Source organism: Apodemus sylvaticus, chromosome 16 (assembly GCF_947179515.1).
Source record: "Apodemus sylvaticus chromosome 16, mApoSyl1.1, whole genome shotgun sequence".
Taxonomy (NCBI): Eukaryota; Metazoa; Chordata; class Mammalia; order Rodentia; family Muridae; genus Apodemus; species Apodemus sylvaticus.
Genome location: NC_067487.1, coordinates 25,467,906 through 25,479,965, shown reverse-complemented (window position 1 = coordinate 25,479,965; position 12,060 = coordinate 25,467,906). Strand labels below are relative to the sequence as shown.

The window sequence follows — 12,060 nt, the reverse complement described above, 5'->3', positions numbered from 1 at the left end:
TGTGCTTCTAGTCTGCCTCCCCCAAGCTAAGGACACTCACCTCTGTGACAAGCCAAAGTTCCTCTTCCCACCCTGCCCGTCTCTCCCTCCATACTTGGTTCTTTTGAGAAGCTGAGCAGTGTCTGGGTGTCCAAGAATCAGAAAACCCTCTAAGCCCCAGCTTCCTTGCAGGCTCAGCTCCAGCATTCCCACATCTCAAGATCGTGCTTTCCCACGCCTGAAGCTGTGTCTCATCACTTCCATGAAGCCCTTCACCCACCATGGTGGTGGTGGCATGGGATTGTGCAGTCAAACTCCTTGCCTACTTTCTGCCTCCCCAAGAGGCAGTGTCCAGTGGCAGCAGGGCACACTAGGACTTACAGTATATACATTAGACAACAGGGATGGGGCTTCAAATTTAGTTGCAGCTCTTTTATCTATATCTTAAAACCAAGTATGTGGTATAATTAGCAATCGGTTCTTGTAAAATAGTAATAGCCGACAACGAAAACAATTTTGTATTACCTTGTCTGGTTTTGGGAGCCTCTATAGGGCATCACTGTTTTGTTCCCTAATGAAAAGAGGCCTTTAGATAGCCATACTTTATTTTGGGCATTGAGGCTATGATCTGCTTTATCAGAGGATATTTTCAATTAGACCATTGCTTTGAACTTTCTTCTAACTCTAGCATTGGCTCCAAGTTTTCTACCCACTAAATGGTAGCTGAAAATTTTGAACAGGTAAGCATCCATAAAGGAGTCTTCTCAGTAATGTTCAATAGGTTATTGATGTGGTTTTTCACAGGATAAAGATTTTAGTATTTATTCTAACTTTTACTTGAGTTACAGAAAATCTGCTGCTGATCAATTCCTTAAAAACTGAAAAAAATACTATAGTGTATGTGGCCTATGACTTCTATGCTCTTCTGCAAAGACAGTCAACACATGATGTTAAATGTACAAAGTACATTTGCAATGTATATAACAGGTACAATGAATTGGAATACCATTTTTATAATCATTCATTGGACCTTCTATGGTTTAATTTAAATTCCAAAATGTATGCTTTGATTTATCTACATCAGTATTATATTATATTTAAATATTTTGAGGTCATGTAATGTGTCTGATAATTAAAGATATATAGTATTATGCATATATAAAATGTCACAGGAAAATTGACATTACTGTGCATAGAGGACATACTAATTATATTAGCATTTCATGATCTCTAAATGGACTTAAAGTTTATCAAATTGAGTTTGATCTTTTTATTACAGACCCTATTATACGTATTGACTGTGATGAGGTAAGTGCATTTCACTAATGCTTTTCAAAAGGAATGGGGTCTGGTTATCATGGCAACAAGGAGCCCAATGGAAGTCAACAGTTTAACTCAAATAATTACGTTGACTTTCCATAACCTATCAATAGTTTATTTCTCTATCTCTTGTTTGCCTGCCCAGGAAAAAGTCAATTAATTTTGATAAATGCAAGAGCATGATATCCATGAATAGGCTATATATTTAACATGGGTAATTATTTCTGACATAGCATGGTGAATAAAGCCAAACATACATACCTTGGAAAGAGGAGTCTCTTGCAGATTGATCTCACATATGAGACCTTGTCAAAATTGAAAATGTATCAACTTAAAGTCATCTACAGCTTGCATTAAAACCTGTGATTCTTAGGCTAACTTAATTATATCGATAAACCCCCAGGAAATTAGACAAGCCCATGTTGAGATGTGTTTGTAAGCTTATTCTAGAGATGATTACATAATGAAGGCACAGGTATAATTAGTGGCTTAATCCTTTGATGAATTCAGAATTCAAGTGGAAAATTGGGAGGTATTGACAGAAGTCAGGACTGGTGAAGAGTTGAGAATCTTGTCCTTGAAGGCTAATATCTTACCTTTCTCACCTCCTGTTATAGTTGAGTTTCCCAACTACTGTGATGAATGCTTGGATTATCACATTAACATGATGCAGAACTTCCTAAGAGACAAGCCCATGCCCATGCATGTGAGGGATCTTAGTGAGGAGGTTCATAGGACGAGAAGACTTGTCCAGTGTTGGCACTATTCCAGAGGCTGCTGACCTGACCTGACAAAAGGAGAAGTCATGTGAGTCATATGAGCATCCCTTCCTTTGCTTCTCATCTGTCCATGAAATGTGACCATCCACTGCAGCTGACAAGACTTCAGCACCATGCTGGCAATACCTAGATATTTGAGCCAAAATAATTATTTCTTTCTTTTAAGCTGCTTTTGTCACAAAGCTTTCATAACCATGAAGCAAGGAACAAATACATATTCCATGAAAGATATTCTGTTATAGCATCATGGAGCAAATTGCTAAAAACTGTGCTCAAGGCCAGGCTGGTCTACAGAGTGAGTTCCAGGACAGCCAGGACTACACAGAGAAACCCTGTCTCCAAAAATATAACAAACGAACCATACAAACAAACAAAAACCTGGTACAGACCACTGTCACAACTAAGAACATTGGAAAACAGGGGATAGGCAGATTGTAAACTCCAGAGGATCTGGGAGTTTACTGTGAGGTTGTGTCTTGTAATCATGTCAGAATCTACACACATTAAAGTCTCATGAGCATGACTGAGCAAAGTTAAGAACCGTAGACGTGATCATGTAGACATGAAAAGCCCATGAGGCGTCAATTACACACACACACACACACACACACACACACACAGAGAGAGAGAGAGAGAGAGAGAGAGAGAGAGAGAGAGAGACAGAGACAGAGAGAGACAGAGACAGAGAGACAGAGAGACAGAGAGAGACAGAGAGAGACAGAGAGACAAAGAGAGAGGAAAAAAGTATAGGTAATGCTAAGTGTGGGAGAAATGATTTCCTCCAGAGAAGAGCACACATGTTGGTGTACTTTCATTCATGAAAACAACATTATACAGACTGATTAAGCTGTATTTATGTATTTAGGTGTGTGTGTGTGTCTGTGTGTCTCTGTGTGTCTCTGTGTGTGTGTGTAACAATTAGTGAACAAAGAGTTCACTAGACTCTTAGTTAGAAACTGGCAAGAGAGGATATATGGAAGGTTTGGAGGGAAGGAAGGAAAGGAGAAATAGTCTAAACTGAATTATAAAAGGGGAAATCTTTGTAAACTAAAGACTGTTATGAAGTATGGTTGTTTTATGGCTATCTGACTCTGATTCTGAAGCCATTAAGGCAGGCTTCCAGCACAAATTAGGAAAAACATGGATACAAGCTAGAGTAGGCAGAGAGTACATTAAGCACAGCTTAATGGACAATTCTTGTGTGGATTAACAAAGACAGAATCACCACAACATTAGATTCATACAGACATGGAGAGGGGACCCTGACAGTGAGGCATAGACTTGTGATAGCATAGACAGTGATCAAGAAGAGTCCTTAAAACATGTTGGCGTCTGTACAGCTGAAGAAGTGGTTCTTATTATGAGACCATTACTTACATAATCAGAAGGTGGAATACGAAGCTTTTGGGTATTAGTTTCCTGACTGGCCCTGAGGGACTTTTGGCCAAAGAGAGAGATAATTTAAAGCGACTAAAATGTCTTAGGCGCTGTAGTATTGCTTGAGGTCAGGGATACTGATTCTCCCAGACTTTCTTTTGTTGCTAAGAATAGTTTTAGCTATCCTGGATTTTTTGTTATTCCAGATGAATTTGATAATTGCTCTTTCTAACTCTGTGAAAAATTGAGTTGGGGTTTTGATGGGTATTGCATTGAATCTGTATATTGCTTTTGGCAAAATGGCCATTTTAACTATATTGATTCTACCGATCCATGAGCATGGGAGGTTTTCCCATTTTTTGAGGTCTTCTTCCATTTCCTTCTTCAGAGTCATGAAGTTCAATAGTGTTAAAAACTGCATGATATTGGTACAGTGACAGGCAGGAGGATCAATGGAACAGGATTGAAGATCCAGAAATGAAGCCACACACCTATGGCCACTTGACCCTCGACAAAGAAGCTGAACACATCCAATGGAAAAATGATAGCCTTTTCAACAAATGGTGCTGGTTCAACTGGAGGTCAGCATGCAGAAGAATGTGAATTGAACCATCCTTGTGTCCTTGTACTAAGCTCAAATCCAAATGGATCAAGGACCTCCACATAAAGCCAGACACTCTGAAGCTAATAGAAAAGAAACTGGGGAAGACCCTTGAGGACATCGGTACAGGGAGAAAGTTTCTGAACAGAACACCAATAGCGTATGCTCTAAGAGCAAGAATTGACAAATAGGACCTCATAAAATTACAAAGTTTCTGTAAGGCAAAGGACACCATCAAGAGGACAAATCGGCAAACAACAAATTGGGAAAAGATCTTCACCAATCCTACATCAGATAGAGGGCTAATATCCAATATATATAAAGAACACAAGAAGAAAGACTCCAGAAAACCAAACAACCCTATTAAAAAATGGGGTACAGAGTTAAACAAAGAATTCTCACCTGAAGAACTTCAGATGGCGGAGAAGCATCTTAAAAAATGCTCAACTTCATTAGTCATTAGGGAAATGCAAATCAAAACAACCCTGAGATTTCACCTTACACCAGTCAGAATGGCTAAGATTAAAAATTCAGGAGACAGCAGGTGTTGGAGAGGGTGTGGAGAAAGAGGAACACTCCTCCACTGCTGGTGGGGTTGCAAATTGGTACAGCCACTCTGGAAATCAGTCTGGCGGTTCCTCCAAAAACTGGGCACCTCACTTCCAGAAGATCCTGCTATACCACTCCTGGGCATATACCCAGAGGATTCCCCATCATGTAATAAGGATACACGCTCTACTATGTTCATAGCAGCCCTATTTATAATTGCCAGATGCTGGAAAGAACCCAGGTATCCCTCAACAGAAGAGTGGATGCAAAAAATGTGGTATATCTACACAATGGAGTACTATTCAGCCATTAGAAACAATGAATTCATGAAATTCTTAGGCAAATCGATGGAGCTAGAGAACATCATACTAAGTGAGGTAACCCAGACTCAAAAGGTGAATCATGGTATGCACTCACTAATAAGTGGATATTAACCTAGAAAACTGAAATACCCAAAACATAATCCACACATCAAATGAGGTACAAGAAGAAAGGAGGAGTGGCCCCTGGTTCTGGAAAGACTCAGTGAAGCAGTATTTGGCAAAATCAGAATGGGGAAATGGGAAGGGGTGGGTGGGAGGACAGGGGGAGAGAAGGGGGCTTACGGGACTTTCGGGGAGTGGGGGCTAGAAAAGGGGAAATCATTTGAAATGTAAATAAAAAATATATAGAATAAAAAAATAAAAAAAAATGTCTTAGGTGATAGAGGTCAATGCTATGGAGTAGAAGCTTTATCACGCAGTCAGGTAACAGAACACAGAATGCTGACCACAAATGGGGCTGCTCAACAGGCTCGTACCAACTCGTTCCAGTCAGAGGTGCTTAGCCTTTGTGGGTGATGTTCGCTGCTCCAATCAGTCTCTTCCGATGACCAGCCACTGTCTTATCCATATCTTTCAGGATACAAATCAGGTTCTCTTCAAGTGCTGCCAGGAATCTGAAGAGGTACCCTACAACAAACCAGTTCCTGTAAGCCTTTCTTAGGGTCCCTGCTGCCCACAGCATTTCCAGTTGCCTCCTCAGATGAATAAGCCCGAGCAGGTACTGCCTGTGCCAGAGGATCTGGAAGCTGGTCCCGAGGATGTGTATTCAGGTGTTGCCTAGCTTCAGCCCACTGAGAGTTTACCACTGGAGTTCAGTGATGACTTGGATGCTGTGGGTGACTGCCTGCTGTCACCGCTGCTCTTTGATCCTTCCCTAGCTCTTGAAGATCACTGAGTCACAGAGACTGCCAGAGGCCCAGGACAGATGCAGGTGCCTGGGGATGGGTGCAGACCCCAGGGACCTCGAAATGTAGAGAAAGCCTGTGCACCCTTCCCTCAGCATGGATTAGTTACTGCAAATGGAAATCCAGAACCCAGTTCTATCCATTGACAGTTCAATCTGGGAATTGTTTGCCTTTGGGTTTAAACTTTTCATTCTTCAGACAAGAATATCTCTCTGATCATCTCTCCCTGAACAGGGAAATCTCAGACCACATTGTTTCCTTCAGGGCTTTAAAGTGATATAGATGAACTTAATCCAAGTTTGTGCAGAATGGATATTTATTATTTATGTTTTGGCTTTTTTTTTTGGCAAGGAAGAGCATAAAGTGATCCTACCTTTGGGAGGCAATGAATATTGTAGACTGCCTGGGAAAGAGACATTTCTTTAATGGGACTCCTAAGCCATGGACAGAAATCAACGTGGATGTCTAGGCTGGGTTGTGGTCAAGAAGGTGTTCTTCAGGTGTTGGCTCCTAGTATCTTGCTAGCTGTATCTAAAAACCACTTTCGTAGTGAACTGTGACTGAGAAAAGCAGCAGACAGGTCTGGGCTCTCCTTAATTATTCTTGCTTTTAACTTATGTAAATTTCTGTGGTATTGCCTCCATGTATGATATAGTGAAATTACTGTATATTGTTTCTATTCAATGTTAAAATGTTATGAAAATGTAAAAAAAAAACAAATAAAAAAATTTCAATATAAGAGAACATTATTGTCCACTTATGTAACAGCCTATCAAAAATTGTCTACATTTCCACATACCCAGAGATTTTGACTCTTGGTAATGCTGACTTTAAAGATGACTAACTAATTAATATGGCAAAAACATGTTAGTGGAGCTGACACTCAGGGGATGGCATAATTATTGTTAGCTGCTTTTAGATGAGCTTTCAGTAAGAGTTTTCATCCAGGAACAGAGTAAAAAATATTAAAAACCCTGGCAGATATTCCAGAAAATCACAGTAACAAAAAATTTTGTGTAGGACTGGATACAAAGGAAGTATGACTACAGAAGCAATTGGAAGCAAATAAGAAATAAACGACTTTGTATCCAGGGACTTGAGATACCTAAAGAATATAAATAATTGTCCAGAAATTCTTGCAGAATAAAGCAGATAGACATGGAATTTCATTAATGTACTTTTCCTTCCTGAAGCATTCACATCCACTGTGTGTTCTGCTTGGAAAAGTAGAGATTGACATCATACAGACAGCACTCCCTCTGTCCCCCATATCCACCCAAAGCATTTAACAGAGTTTCTACGTGTTTTTTAATCTAAATAATAAAGGAAGGTTTCAGTGACTAAATGATATAGAAGCAGAGTAAAAATCCCTTCAGATAGCCCTTGTAGTTCATATCTAAGATGAAAAAAAAATGGAGATTTTGTTTCAATGTACTGTTCGCTGTGTTCCTGAGACAATGGACATCTATAGTATCTGCTAAGTAAAGCCTCAGGAAATAAATGCAGCCAGCTCAAAATGGAGGATATGCAAACAGCATTTCAGTAAAGGTGGGATTTTCAATATCGATATGACGTTACACAGAAGCCCTTCTCATCCTGAATGCAGAATGCAGTTCTATGAGGTTTAGTGTTTGCTCTCCTCAGTTTAGGCGTGTCTCCTTCATTTGCTTGTTTTTGCCTCTTACCATATATATGCATGAGTTATGCCGTTGCTCAAAGAACTCTACTACTTGATATGATGCAGAGTGGTGTGTGTTGGGTTTGGGGGAGAGAGAAAAGGAAATAGTATTCAAAACAAAATCATTGAATAGACTCATCCTTAAGGATAGGCATTCCCTAACAGCACTGCAAGGCTAAGGAACTGCATAAAGTTGAGCAGAGTTAACCCTCCTTGGACAACAGGCATCAGGGAAACAAATCTTTCTTCTCTGCTAGTGGTATGACATTTTGAGGTATAGTAAATATCAGGCTTGCTTTTTCTAGCATTTCTAACTTTAAATATCTATGAAAACAGAAATACAAGGTTTTTTTTTAAAAAAAATAGATTGATGAATATAAAATAGTTGGGGATGGAAGGCCTTATTCTAACTCATGCTGCTAAGACTCCACAGTCATGTTTGGTACAACTACTCCCTTTTGCCGGGGAGTCAGAAGCTGCCCCTTTGGTCAGAGACTGATGTCAGGATCCTAGACCTGGAAGACATTAGGTACACATTATAAAAATATTTAAAGTCGTATTTGTTAAAATATGGAAGAAGTGAAAGTTTTCCAGTCATTAGAATGGCAAGTTGACTGATGAATATAGAGTTAGAGATATTACAGATGTCACCAGGTGAATGAGTATTCAAAAGACCAGTGTTACAGAATCCATCATTTCCACTGAGGACATTTTGAGGGATAAAATATTTATAGATAGGTTATAAGAGTTTGTGTGAGTTGGTTAAAGGAGAAACCATTGGATTGACTAGGATATGAACAAAATTATTTGTAATTTACTTTTAAGATTAAAATTAAAGCATTGCTCCTCACACCCTTATTTCCTCCGAGCTCCTCTTATAGGGCTTCTTACTCTATTTCAAATTAATGAAATAATTTGTCAGTAATTATTATACAAATGAATCATACATATCTATCCCTGAATATGTGAATATAACATTATAAGAATAACCATCTAAAATATCTAATATTTAAACTAATAAAAAAGATGACAGACATAAACTGAGGTAAAATTCTTCTGCTCAGTGAAGTAACCTTATTTTCTTAACCATATAAAAATGTTTTCTTAGAGTCCTCATCCTAAAACTAACCTGCTTGCTCTATAGATATATCTTTCTATCTGTATCTTTCTAGCTAGTCTACCTTTCTTTTGACACTTCCAAATCCAAAAAGGCCCCTTAGAGCTCTTTCCTAGAGACTGTTTTACCTGTGTCCTGCCAGCTGCTTCTGTATTGTTCCTGCAAGCCCAAAGATAAAATCCTAGAACTCCTTCCATAATGGCTGAACCAAGGCAAAAGAGTGAGGTGGGTCTGAGAAAGGTCCACTTGCTTATTATAGCAGTTTCTTTCTTTCTTTTACTTTTTCGTTTTTTAGTATTTGATTCATTTTTTTTATTCAATATATTTTTTATTTACATTTCAAATGATTTCCCCTTTTCTAGCCCCCCACTCCCCGAAAGTCCCATAAGCCCCCTTCTCTCCCCCTGTCCTCCCACTCACCCCTTCCCACTCCCCCATTCCGGTTTCCTTACACTCTTGTCAGGAAGAACCATTTCACCTTTAATGTGGGATTGTTGGAGGCCACATAGCTGACTTTGCCTTGGGACATAGTCAAAGAACACAAGACAGTCCTCAATCAGCTTGCCTTAAATTATGCAGGAAGTTTCAATTCTTTAACATTTTTATCTATGGAGGCTTTCAGAGGCACACCCAAACTTCATCTTCAGGACACAACAAACTACATCTGACAAATGGAATATCTGTTTAAGTTTTTATATTTTGCTTACAATTAGGTTTTCTAGTCACAGATCATGTATCATTTCATAGCTGACCACTTGCTATTGGATTTCCAATTGCTGTGCTTTTCCCTGGGGGGGGGGGGGAGACAATTTCTGAAACTCTCAATTATCCTCTGTTGCCCATGTGTCTGTGGATGGTTGTGGTTTCCTCTAGTTCTTTCACCTTCTCCATGTTAGAATGGCTCTTTGTGTTGTAAACCCAGAAAGTTTCACCAGCATGTCTGTATATACACTACCAGAACAAAAGTAGTAATTAAAAAAATAAAAACAAAAAAAAACCAAGCAAGAAGAAACAAACAAACAAAGAAGAAACAAACAAACAAAAAAAAAACAAAAAACAAACACAAACAAAAAAAAACATTGCAATGTAGAATGGAATCTGAGAGTGAAAAGCAGATTTAGGACATTATTCATGTTAGAATCATGTTTATACATTATATAGAAATGAAATGAAGCAATATTTTAGGAATATGTTTAATATTAGAAGGTATCATTGCAGAAAAATATGTAACTCTGATAAGAGGGTGTCTAAAAGCATCCTTACCAGAAATCATTAATGGATACAGTGAAGGAAACAGGCAGTCACTGCTTTTGTCTAACCTGGGTATTCCATCACAGCAGTGGCATGCGAAGTCATAAAAATGTTTTACCTGAATTGAGATTTTATTATCTTTGTGCACATATCCCATAGTGTGAAGATATTATCTGATATCACGTCCTCAGTTTCCCAGTGTGAACTGGCTCAGCATGCTTTCTTTGGAGGAGTTGAGCATGATGACTTAACTTATTGTACACTCTCCCAGAGGACTCTTATAAACATTTCGATCCCTAAAAGCTAACTTGTACATATACCTTGTCTTGGGATTGATTTTACACAGTCAGCGTGTCAGTGGAATGTGGCATTGGTGGTGAACAGAAACAAGACAGAAAGAGGATAGCTCTGAAAAACCTGAGGAGTGGAGAACAGAAGTACAAAATAATATGCAGAGTTTTCAGAAAGCTGTTGTACATAGAGGTGAATATTAGTGCTGTCCTATCTCTGCTGGCTCCTTCAATCCAGACAGCCATCTATCAAATCATTCATTATAAAGAATCTTACTCTCTTATGTTGGCTACCTTATACCAAATGAGGAAACAAATTTTTCTCAAATCCCAATTCCTGCTAAAGAATATTTTTATAAGAAACCTTCATGAATTATAATTATTCCACAGTGTGTGTGTATGTGTATGTGTGTTTGTGTGTGTACATATATGTATACAGTACATATATCTAACTATGGAGTATTACAAACATATATTCTGGCTATTTTCTTGATTTTTTAAATGTAAAAGCAAATTATTGATTAAAGTTTCTTCATTTTACGATTAAAGCATTATAGAATAAAATATAGTAGAACAGATCTCATAATACATTTTTACCATATAGCATCTACCTCATAGTTACACAAGTCATCGCATAAACAAAACCTTGTATACCTTTATGATTTAAAAAAAAAAACAGCAACAACAATAACAGCAACAAAAACAGTTTCTGGTTTGCTGAATAAGGTATAAGATAAGAAGACCCTAAGTGAATTTGGTAGATGATAGTGGAGGATTGTATGAAGTCATTAATAATCTTAAATAATGACTTAAATAATCTTAAAATAATCTTTTATACTACATTTATTTACCCTCTGTTTCTGTTTGTTTTTTATCTCTCTCACATCTTAACAAACTAACATGAAGATAACCATAGTTACATTAAATGAGTTAAGATATCGAATATAATATATATATAAATTATATATATATATATATATATAGTAGTTTAGTAACATATGTAGTGGGTAAATAATTGTATGTACAAAAAGTAAGAATATTTATGAAATTTATGTTAAAAAATGCAGTTATTCTGAAAAGGAGATGCATCCCTAATGTAATTCATATAATCAATATTTTTCTGTTCCATATTTAGCTTACATTTTGGTACGTTCCTTAGAAATAAAACTAGAAAAAGAAAAGAATTCTTTTAAGGAATGAGAGACATCTCAGCCACTTTCCTTTGAAACAACCTGATTTCAATGCATGAGCGTCACCTAAAGGAGCATACTCACTTCAGAGTGTCCATCTTTGACTGTGTACATGCCATGATCCATGCACGCATGCCAACAATTCATTAATACACGTACATGATTGTAATGGCAATATTTTAAAAAGTGAATGCAATAAAAATTTTAAAATGTGTCTATCCATGGAGAAGACAAATGCATTCTCTATTCTATATCTTATCTATAATCATAAACACAACTATCATTTCTCCTTTATTATTAATTTTATATTCAGCAATTATAATATTACAGTACAGAAGTCATCAAAATGACTTGTGCTCTCATTTTCTTGACTACTTCCAATTTATTTTCTGAAGTACAGCTCTCTCGAGCAAATTCAGTGGTTAATTTATTCAAAAAGTGTCAGAATGAGTTAACCCATGTGTAAATTAAGCTTCTTGCATCAGAATACACAAAAACATTTTTACACAGTATTTCATTTTATTCATGATAAACAGTTTTTGGGTATACGAAACCTACCAAGTATTTGATAATTAAGAAGAAAAAATGCGTATTTTATGAAAGCATAGTTGAGAAAATGGCAAATTAGTTATTAACCTTCATGTACAGTAAAGATTGTTAGTGTACATGTGAAGTATTTCTCACATTGAAGATTATAATGT

At 37.4% G+C, this 12,060-nt stretch overlaps 1 pseudogene; it reads left to right on the top strand.

The window, feature by feature from the left end:
- Window positions 1-1,282: 1,282 nt before the first annotated feature.
- On the top strand, window positions 1,283-5,979 carry LOC127667106 (KAT8 regulatory NSL complex subunit 2-like; annotated as a pseudogene).
- Window positions 5,980-12,060: the final 6,081 nt, after the last annotated feature.